This window comes from Ziziphus jujuba, chromosome 3 (genome assembly GCF_031755915.1).
Source record: "Ziziphus jujuba cultivar Dongzao chromosome 3, ASM3175591v1".
Lineage (NCBI taxonomy): Eukaryota > Viridiplantae > Streptophyta > Magnoliopsida > Rosales > Rhamnaceae > Ziziphus > Ziziphus jujuba.
The window spans coordinates 29,749,462-29,762,005 of record NC_083381.1 but is presented as its reverse complement, the minus strand read 5'-3'; positions in this window follow the sequence as shown (position 1 = coordinate 29,762,005).

Sequence of the window (12,544 nt, the reverse complement as noted above, 5' to 3'; positions counted from 1 at the left end):
AACTTGAGAATTTCCAGCGTACTTCGGAATGGGATGTTACATAGCAGCTATCAATGTTATATCAATATATATATATATATATTTTTTTTTAGAATTCATATCCATGCTGAGTTTAAGGAATTTTTTTCAAATTGTTCTTCAACTAGTATGACAAAAGGGGAAAAAAAAAAAAATCGGTAGCTTCCAAATAAAGAGCATTTTAAAGACTGATGAGAGGAAATTAATTCGAGCTATGACCAAACCAATTCCGAATCAAATATTTACTTTGGTTGTAAAACGTTTTTTATTATTAAGAGGGTATCTTTTGCCATGGATTGTGATTGGTATGGAGGGACTGTTGAATCGAATTCCTTGTTGGCTATCAATATGAATTTGGGGAAGCAGGAGGGGTTAGCTACTGAGTGCTTTATAGTGAGAGATTTCAAATATTTGTTTAAAAGCAATCCTAATTTTTCTTTACATTTGTTCCCAGGTGCTCTAGTATTGTAGCTGATAAATTAGCCAAGGAAGCTTTAGATTGTGATATGTTTTACCCTTGGTTAGAATAAGGTTCTAAGTGGCTTCTTCATTATTTAGATATATATATATATATATATATTGGCTTGTTATCTAGTTCTATTTAATGAAATCATTCATTTTGTCAAAAATAAAATAAAATAAATAAGAAAAATAGATCTACACCATACGACCAAACTATGCGTCCATAAACATATATATATATATATATATATATGTGTGTGTGTATATATATATATATATGTGTGTGTGTGCATATATATATATATATATATATACAACCAAATTAATAACCATTATATATCTCATTAAATATAGATACACACTGAGCTAAGTTGGACCAACATCTTCTTCCATAGATCACAGCAACCCTGCAGTAAATGGATGCCCAACTATAGGGGTTTATCTTTGCTGGTTGTCTCAAATGTTAACAAGTGGCAATATTACATCAAACAGATGAAAAATATGAGGTATAAACACTACTTTTCCAAAATAATCCTAAACTTATTTTAATTACATTAACAAATCATCTAAATATATAAAGCTAGCGAGCAAGTAGAAACCATGCACCAAACAAAGCAAAATATATGATGTCTCAACATTGCTTTTCCAAAATAATTATAAACTCAAATGATAAATCTGTAGTAAATGTACAATAATTTTTGGTACTGCTACGCCATCAAATTCTGCCAATATTTTGTCAAAAAAATTTCTACATCAATATGGAAAAACAAAAATAACAAAAAAAGTTCCAGCTTAGATGAAAGAAAAAGAATTATATATCTCTATTTCTTAGTTTTGGCTTCGAATGTCAACTCCAAGTATGCAACATACGTAGGAAAAAAAAATTATGTTGATATTGCAATTAAAAGAACAAATCAGTTTACAAATAAATAATAATAATAATAATAACAATAACAACAACCACTAGAAATAAGTACTTACATACCTTAGCACTTATCGTTATTGTTGTTTCAAAATGTATAAATAGAATTCAAATTTTCTCATTATGTGGAGTCATTTTCTGCAAGTTCAAAGAAATAAAAACAATTAATAAAAAAAAAAAAGCTAGTGAAATACAAAATAATCAATTTACCTGTACATATAAAAAAATAAATAAATAAAGAAGAAGAGAAAAGTACGTCTTACATGAGTTGATGATTAGTTCAGTACAATTTTTCTTGGGATTTTTAGGACATATTTTCTTGTCATGTCCAAACCCTTTGCATAAAGCACATTATCACTTTTTACTTTTCTATGCTAATTCAATACTTGATTGAAACCTTCCCCTACTAGCTGAATCTTTCTTTACCTTTTCCATCCTTCTTTCAACTTTTTTGTGAGTGAAATATTGGGATCCGATAGTACAAATTGATAACTCACATTCTTAACGAATATTGAACTCATTTTGGTAAGCATCAAGTTAGGATGCTTATCCTGTATCAACTTTATAAATCGGCATAGATACTTCTTCAATGGCTTTGATAAATAATTGGTATCCTTCATTTGATTCAGCAGCATGACATAGTTGAGTTGACTCAATGCCCTTGAATGTCGTTCTCCATCATAATCACTAATTTTTTTATGAATCCATTGTTCGAAATTTGTTTGTTCCTTGCGTCCATCTTCTTTTAATGAAGTGTAAAGGCAATAGATAAATGTCTTCACGTCTAAGGATTTTAAGAATATGCCCACGAAGAGTCCCACAAACTAAAAATGTTGGCATTCACATTTCCCTTCTTGATTTCTTAAATTAAAACTTACTTCAAATTTCTCACATTTTCTTTCTTTATGCTTTATTGTGTATGTTCCACAGTCATAATTCACTTTTTCATCTCCTTAACTTTATTCCATTCTTCTTTGGATTTCTCAAAAATGTTCCTGGTATATACTTTTGATGCCTGCTTTAAAAGTAAAGCATCATTTACAATTCGATACTTATGTTTGATTCGAAATCCTCATCCTTCTCCCTATTTACAATTGAAGATAAAGCTTTATCATATTCGAGCACAACCTTATGAAGGTTAGTTCAAGAAGTAACAAAGCTATCAAAAAACGAGTTTATACTTTCACTGCAACAAGTAGTATTCATTCTAACAAAGAATAAACCACGATTATATATTGGAACCCAACTAGCACGAATTACATAGAGATTTTTCAGCCATGTATTATTTTCCAAACTATTATCCACTATTATCTCCGTTATTTCTTCTAAAAATCTTCAACAATATAAGTATAATGAATGTAATTTTTCATAGCTTTTTTGAGAGTCGACTTCTTATAATATATTTGTGATAACCTTTCACTAAATTTTTTCATGATGTGCCAAAGACATAAACAGTATTTATAAGGAAGTACCTTAGCTATAGCTGTCTTCATTGTTGGGTTTTGGTCTGTTATAATAAAAGTAGGATAATTCCCTCACATAGCATTTAGACATGTATCAGATAGCATTTAGCCATATATCAAATAACCATACAAAAATTAAAAATGACTCATCTTGTAACAATGTACAACCAAATTGTATTGACTGAGAATGGAGGTTCACACCAGCAAATGGTGTGAACGGCATTTTATATTTGTTTATCCTATAGATCGTGTCAAAGGTGACAAAGTCGCCAAAACATTGATACAACATATGAGGCCTAGCATCCACCCAAAAAAAAAAATTTAATTGCTTTTGCATCTTTATCACATTGTATTGCACAATAAAATTGCGGATTTTCTGCTTCTTTTTGAAAATATATAAGAACACATTGTGCATCACCAACATCTATCTCCTTACGTCTAATAGATCTCAAATGGTTATAACAATCTCGTTCCACTAAAATTCTAAATTTATGGAAAATGAACCTTATCACATCTTGATATGGTAAAAATTAAAAAATTTGGTGACTATCATTGTTGATTTGTATATTTAAAAGATATATATTAATTAGAATAGCTTAAATATCATTAAAATGGCTAAAAGGGGAAAAAAATAAAAAAAATAAAAGAAAAAGAGCTGAATATTATTGTATATTTGCAGTCCCAGACTGTAAACAGTGAGCCAATTCACATTTCTCTTTTGTTTGTTTTTTTGTCTTCTAATGCCAGTTTACATATTCAAAATACACTCAAATACTAATTAAAATTTAAAAAGCCTTATCTCACCAATAATAATAATAATAATAATATTAAAAAGGGGGTGCGGCTAGAGGCTTACAATATTTATATCATTTGTTTCTTTTTCTTCTTCTTTTTTTTCTTTCTTTTTTCCCTTTTGTGTTTTTTTTTTTTTTTATGCTTTCTGATAAAATCAATATCATTAAAATTTAAAAAGCCTTATCTCACGAATAATAATAATAATAATATTAAAAAGGGGGTGGGGCTAGAGGCTTACGATATTTATGTCATTTGTTTCTTTTTCTTCTTCTTCTTTTTTTTCTTTCTTTTTGCCCTTTTGTTTTTTTTTTTTTTTTTATGCTTTCTGATAAAATCAATATCATTTGTTTGAATCCATCAATAAATTACATCATTTCTGCATATATATCTAATTTCACTGCATCATTTTTTTAAATATCACATAATTACTACATTTACTTATATATGTCATTAATTTTAGCATCTATTAATCCTGTTTTAAAAAAATCAAATACACTATTTCAAGAATTGTTAATCAAAACAAAAAATAATAATATTTTAAAAAATATATATAATTTATGTATGAGTTTTTAAATATTTTTTTAGAATGATTATTCATAGGCTTAGTCAAATTGTAATACCATAAAATACATTCCCGAGTTGAGAGTTCAAGCTTTGGATAAAAATCTTTCTCCTTCAAGTTGTAATAAATAAATATTTTTTCAATGCCCTTTTATGTATGATTTTGATTTTGCCTTAATTACGTTTAGATCTCATACTTTTGGAATATGATGATTCAGACCCATCTATCAATTTTTATTAACTAATTTTAACAATTTAAAAATATAAATTTTCATAATATTATTTAATCATTATATGCTAATAAGTCATAATAGAAACTATTTTTTTAGAATGTCCTTTTTTATGTTTGAGTTTTAAAATGGAAAAAATTTCATTTACACCCTTTGGATTTTGCCCTTAATTACACTTAATTCTTATACTTTTGGAAAATCATTATTTAGGCCCATTTGTAAGTTTTCATCAATCAATTTTAACAATTTAAGGCCGTAACTGCATATTCACAATATTATTCGATCATAGTATGCTAATTGGTAATATTTCTTTGTTCATTAACTGTTAAAACTATGGAATATTGATACAAATATACCTTAAATTATATATGTTGCAACCTTTATTTGGCCAGTAATTGTAATTCTTTTTTTTTTTTTTGGCACTTTGCACCTTAAACTACTTTTACTGGTATTCTGTATCTTGAACTTCAATTTTCTTTGCACCGTTGCATCTTTTCCCTTTTCCTATTATCTTTTTAATATACTTACCATATAACTAAAACCTGGATGTAAAGTATAATTCAATATAGTTTAGAATGAAAAATGCAAAAAGTTTCAAAAAAAAATAATTAAAATAAAAATAAATAATAATATAAAGAATTTTGTAAAAAATAAAAAATAAATGTAATTTCCAAAAATAAAAATAAAATTCTTTACATATAATAGATATCCTTAAAAAACAAATAAGTGAGGACCAATAAAAAAATTTGAACATGCATTAAAAGATACTTTTTTGGAAAAGAAAAATTTTATAAAAGGATAGAATATGAGAAGATCTTATAAGTATTTTTTTTTAAAATAATAAATATAAATATAAAAAAATACAAGTAATAATAAACTAATATATATAATAATAATTTCCCAATTTTTGTAGATTTTATAAATATCTTACCATTTTTTAATGGGCCTTTATTTTTTTTATTTAAAATCTTTATAATATGTAAAAGTTAGTACTTAAATTTTATAATTATCCCCAAAAAAAAAACATAAAGACCAATCAAAAATTTGAACAAGCACTAAGAAAACCATTTTTTGGGAAAAGTGAAATTTTGTTAAAAAAAAAGTACATATTAGAAAATTTAAAAGTATTTTTTTTAAAAATCAAGATTCAAAATTTTAGTATCAGTGCAAATATCGAATGTTCAAAATATTGAAATTTCCATGAAAATATCGAAAAGTATCGAATATCGATAAAAATTTACAAAAAATGGTAGAAATTTATTTTAAAAAATGAACATTTTTGTTGAAACTTTAGCATTAACTTATTTAAACAATCAATTGTCAAATTGATTATAAAAATTACAAAAATATCGAATAGATATTATATTTCTCTTAATCAATTTAATTTATAATAAGCGGTAACAATCATAAATAAACTATTATTGATATAAAATATAAAACCAAATTATATATTTGATAAATTGTTTATTAATTAAAATAAAATAATCATTACAATTACATTATATTTCATAAATATTATCTCAATATTCATAGAACTCTTTGATAATTGAAAATTATTAATATTTTTCTCGTTCTTATTATAAAATGTGAAATGTGAAAAGTAATTACTAAAAGATGTATCTCCTCAATAATTTTTTATGTAATTATCAATATGTCAATTATAAAGATTTTGTATTAAATATAGTTGTCTTTAATATTTAGTATAATATATTCTATCATCTTTTTTTATTTTTATTTGCTTAATGTTATTAATTTAAGTTTTATCAATATCAATTCTACATAATATTGTATTTCCATGTTATTATTTTTCATTCTTATATAATCAATTATTAACTTGTAATTATAGGATTTTAATGAATCTCTCTTATACAAAATGTATAGTAAGTATATATATATATTATTAATAAATAGAACTTATTAAGATTACTGAATTCAATTCACTTCATTTTATTTATATAATTAAATACATAAAAAAAATTAAAAGGTTAAAAAAAATATCACTAAAAGCGATTTGGTTAAATAATTTACCAAATATCAATAATATTTTTGAATTTTTTATAAAAAAAAAATTTTAAAATTTTATAGATATTTCCAAAATTTCCATGAAAATTTTTGAAAATTTACATGGAACTTTCTAAAAGTTCGATAGATATTATGATTTTTTTAATTAAGTTGTTAAAAAATTGATATAAATATTTTGACAAGAATTTCTATGGAAATTTTGATGAAATTTTAAAAATTTCGATAGATATTATGAACATTCTATCCATTTACATTTGAAACCTAAATTTTATTTTAACCCCTTAAAAAAATGAAAATTTTGAGAAAATTTCAAAGAAATTTTGGATAGTTTAAACCTTGTAAAAATAATATATATATATATATAAATACAAAAAATAAATCTAATAAATAAAATAACATATTTTATAAAAATAATTTTTCAAATTTTCTGTCACATTTTATAAATATTTGATTACATTTTTTCATTAGCCTTTACTTTCTTTTTAATCTCTATAATATTTACATATTATTATTTTCTATCTTATAAGAGTTACGTTTTCATTCCTTTAAGCCTTTACCAATTTATTAAAAGAATAATAATTCTTTTTAATGAAAAAAATTTATTGATTTTTCATTAATTTTTATTTGAAAATTTTAGTATTTTACACTTTAAACTATATAAAATTGCGCTTTACACTCTAATTTTTTCCTCCATATACCAGCCATGTAACAAATCGATTGAAAAGTTTACCTAAAAAGAGGAGAAGGGTGCAGTGGTTCAAAAAAGAAAAGATGAAGTTCATGGTGCACAATGCTAAAGGAAAAAACAAAGTTTAGGATGAAAAGTAAATTGTAAAGAGTGCATTCATGCTAACGTCCTTAAAATTAAGTAGTACAAATTAATTACTCTCTCTCCTTTAGAAAAAGGAAAATAAATCTTAGCATTTATTAATAATATTACTCTTTCTCATTTAACTCTTTAAAATTCTCTGTCTAAGAAAAAAAAAAATATACTTCCTAAATATCTTTATCAACTCTTTAACATAAAACAATGAGAAACAAATAAAAATTTTATTAATTTCATTTTTTTTTTCTAGATCTTGAAAGAACTCATTTACCAAATGCTCCATAATAAATTTTGAAAATTATATTGTTTAAATGGATATCATATTTCTTTTGAGGCTTATATTGTATTTTTATTTTTATATGCATTATTATAGTTGTTATTACTATAATTCCTTTTGTATGTTTGGAAAATTAAAGGCTAGATATTGCTGCATTTTTTATGAATAAAAATTCTTATTTTTTTAATTTTTACCATTTGGTTTATTTGATTGATAATTAATGGTCCTTTTTTTCTGGTATTCTACCTCATGCTCTTCATTAGTTTATTCAAACTAATTGGTAAATATTTTAGGAGCATAATGTGACATTAATTTAGATAAAAAAAAATGTGACATTAAATAAAACAGAATTATTTATTAACTAGAAGCTGATGTTAATTTCTTTTCCAATATATAAAAATATTTTATAATTTTTTTAATATAAAGGGTTCAGTCTTACAAACGTTAGATAAAGCTTACTTATATAATAACAAGTTATAATTAGTAACAAGCTAAAGACATTTAAAAAAAAAAAAAAAAAAAAAAAAAAAAAAAAAACTTACTTTCAATTTGACTTTCGTTTTTTCACTTTTTGCAAAGAATTCAAAATATGTCCTCAAATGATAGGTGTTTTTTAAAAAAAAAATGATTTTTTAACCATTTTTGATAGTTATATATATGATTTTTTTTTTTAATGCTAGTCATAGGCAAAGTTTTAAATAACCAAAATTTCCTCTAAAATTTCATTTTTTTAAGAGTTCGAAGTAAAATTTAGATTTCAAATAAAAACAGGTAGAATTTCTATAATATTTGAAATTTTTAAAATTTTATCAAAATTTTTATGAAAATTTCCATCAAAATATCTATATTAAATCTTTAACAATTTGGTTAAAAAATTCATAATATCTATTGAAATTTTAGAAATTTCTATATAAATTTCTGAAAATTTTTATCTGTGAATTTTTTTTTTTTATAAAAAATTCAAAAGAGAAATTCTATAAGTATCAAATTTTTTTACCAAAATTTTGGTAACCAATTATGTGGCAGGTTTTTAATGGTGTTAAATTAATATTGCCTTATATACATGGATAAATAAACCATTTAAAAGTTGCCAAATCATGGATACTAAAATTTTGGTAAAAAAATTTGGTCACTTTAGATTTATCCAATTCAAAAATGTTATTGATGTTTAGTAAATTATTTTATCAAATTAACTTTAGTGATAGTTTTTCTTAATATTGTAATTTTTTAAAAGTATTTAATGAAATAAATAAAACGAAATAAATTGAATTCAATAATCTTAATAAGTTCTATTCATTAATAAAATATATATATAGTTGCTGTACATTATGTATAAGATTAATTTTTTAGAATCTCATAATTACAAGTTAATAATTGATTATATAAGAATGAAAAATAATAACATGAAAATATATATAATATTATGTAGAATTGATATTGTTAGTATTTAAATTAATAACATTAAACAAATAAAAAAAAATAGAATATATTTAATACACCTTATGGTTGACATATTAATAGTTACATAAAAAATTATTAAGAAGATACATCTTTTAATAATTACTTTTCACATTTCACATCTCAAAATGAAAACGAGAAAGATACTAATAATTTTCAATTATCTAAAAGTTTTATGAATATTGAGATGATATTTATGAACTATGATGTAATTGTAATAATTGTTTTATCTTAAATAATAAACAATTTATCAAATATATACTTGTTTTGCATATTTTTATCAATAATAGTTTATTTATGATCATTACAACTGATTATAAATTAAATTGATTAAGAAAAATATAATATTATTTAATATTTTTGTAATTTTTATAATCAATTGGATAATTAATTGTTTAAATAAGCCAATGCTAAATTTTCAACAAAAATTTTTATTTTTTAAAATAGATTTTCATCATTTTTTGTAAATTTTTATCGATATTCGATACTATTTCTATGAAATTTTCATATTTTGAACTTTCAATATTTCCACCATTACCGAAATTTTGAACCTTGATCATAGGTAATATTTTAAAATAAAGAAAAAAAAAGATAGATAAAATGTTAACCATGATATATACCTACATGGAGATAATTTTAAGTAGGTTTATATTAGGCTATATTTTAGCTTTAGATGACTATAATTATTTAAATTATTACATTTAATATAGTAAAAATTATTTTAATTATTTTTGTTGTATTTTATGTTTATATATTTGCCCCTGTTACTCGAAAATCTGTCGCCCCTGAATGATATAATCTTTGTCTGAATTAAGAGTCTATTTGGTAAATGTTTTTTGTTTTTTTTTTGGGTCTAAAAGCTTTACGTGATGGTCCAAAACTCTTTTTACTAAACATGAGCATATTTGGCAATAGTTAACAAATAATTATTGACAAAAAAAATAACTTTTTTAACCCATTTTAGAGAAGCCTAAATTTTGACCTCATGTAGAAAAGCTCTTTGTTAGCTTATGTGGAAAATATAATGAGCATTTAATGCATCTTTTTTATGTACGATTAAACACTTATTAGTTTTTTAATAAATTTTTTTTTTAAAACCGTTCATTGTACAAAATTCTACAAGCAAAAAAGTTTTATTTTCGTCAGCTATACCAAACGAATACTTAGTCCTAACATTTTCACTGCCTCAGTAAAAATCTGACCACCAAAAGAAAAAGAAAAGGCAATTAAATTGTACAATCTGTAGAATCAGTAAGGACATTAGGAGTTATAACTGTGGGACTAAAATTATCATATGAACTCTAATTGATATTCTTACTTAGGAATCCATCTCCATCATTAACTCCTCTATATTTACGAAACAGAAGAAGAAGAAAAAACAAAAAAAAGGGAAAAAATCCATGGACTCCTCTCCACAATAATATTTTGAATATCAATAGCAAACACAATATATATATAAATGATAAACTCCTCTACTCATATAGTCTAATAAATACAATAAAAAACACAAATATGAAGAAAAGACAAAATTTTTAATGTATATTAAAATACAAATTTATTTAAACTACCTTGTAAGATCATATACAAATTCAAAACCTCAAGAGAATGAGGGAATAAATGTTCAAAAAGTTACTGCTGAAGAAGTAAATTCTAGTAGTGATGATTTATTTCAAAGGTTTATGAGAGAGCCAACTAAAACTACTAGTGCTTCAGTTCCATCAGGTGTTACACATTCATAATTTGAGACTCTTAGTAGTCACTCTAACTCAAATAATGATGAAAATAACTTCAATAAATTATCTGAATTAAAAGTTAGAAGATGACGTGGCCAAAGGGAATCACCAAGTCGAGAAGTTGGATTAAGCCCATTTATTGATGAACAATATTACACAAATGCAACACAAGATGAAGATCATGGGAGTAAAGATGCAGGTCAACAATTTGGTACTGTTGGAAAAGACTATATACGTAAAGAGAAATTTATAATGGAGATATCACAACAAGAAAAATATTCAATTTCTATGAATTTTATTAAATATTGGATCTATGAAGGTTGGAAGTCATTTTTATAACCCTTATCCAATGGACATTTATGGAATGTCATCAAATAGCAACTCATAGGTACCATCTCAAACTCAACCATCAGAAAGTAGTAGTTATCCATATAGTTGACATATTAATAATTATATGCAAAATTATTAGAGAGATACATCTTTTCATAATTATTTCTCACATTTCACATCTTAAAATCAAAATGAGAAAGAAACTGATGATTTTCAACCATTCAGAAATTTTATGTGATATTAAGATGATATTTATGAACTACAATATAATTATAATAATCGTTTTATATATTTTAGTTAATAAATAATTTTATCATATATGTATTTTTTGACATATTTTTATTAATAATAATTCATTTATGGTCGTTAATGCTTATTATAAATCAATTCACTAAGAAAAATATAACATCCATTCAATATTTTAGCAAGTTTTATAATCAATTGGATAATTGATGGATTAAATAAGTTAATTCTAAAGTTTCAATAAAAATTTCCATTTTTTAAAACAAATTTTCATCATTTTCTATAATTTTTTATCGATATTCGATATTTTCAGACATTTTCATAAAAATTTCTGTATTTTAAACTCTCGATATTTCCATCGATACCGATATTTTAAACTTTGTTGTGAAAGAGTTTTTCAAGAAGCCCTCTTAAATTAGCTCACTCCAAAAGGCTTCTAATTAGAGAAAGCACTTTTAAAAATTTAACTATATAAGTTTTAAAGCAGTATTTTAGTTTCAAAATCCACTTTCATTCTCAAAAGCCCTACCAAATGGGCCTTTAGACTATTTTAGTATTGTTTATTTCAATATACCCCAAGGAAAATACTTGAGATTTTATGAGAAAAATAAAAAATAAAAACTAAAAACAATTTCAAACTAAAACGTTTAGCCATAACATGCTAAATTTTTTAAATCTATCAAGATAATTAGTTACTGTTCAAAATTACTCTTGCTTGTCACTTCAACTATAGTATGGTTTCCAATTGACATGCCTATTTTTTGGTGAATTTCTAATTGGCATACTCGGGATTACAAATTCCCTCTTTGAGGATATGTTTTTGTTGAAATCATAATTTTAAGTTGCATAATTATTTGGGATATTTACACTAATAGTTCATAAATTATAGTGTGGTTTGTACTTTGGTACCCAATGGTATTTTATTTTTTTTAGCAATATCATCTCCAAAGTAATTTGAACATTGCACCATTGGGCCAATTGAAACCTTCCATTTAAAACATTAACATTCACAAAATTTACAAGTAATGAAGTTTGTAACTAAGACAAAGAATTTAGAGAAACAATTTATGTATTCATATTTATCCTTTGTACATATATAAAAATACATGTGTTAATTGGTTTTTAATTTGGAAGTTATAAATTCTGAATAAATTTATAAAGACCTAAAATTACAAAAATTTATGAATGAATGTTATTAAATGTT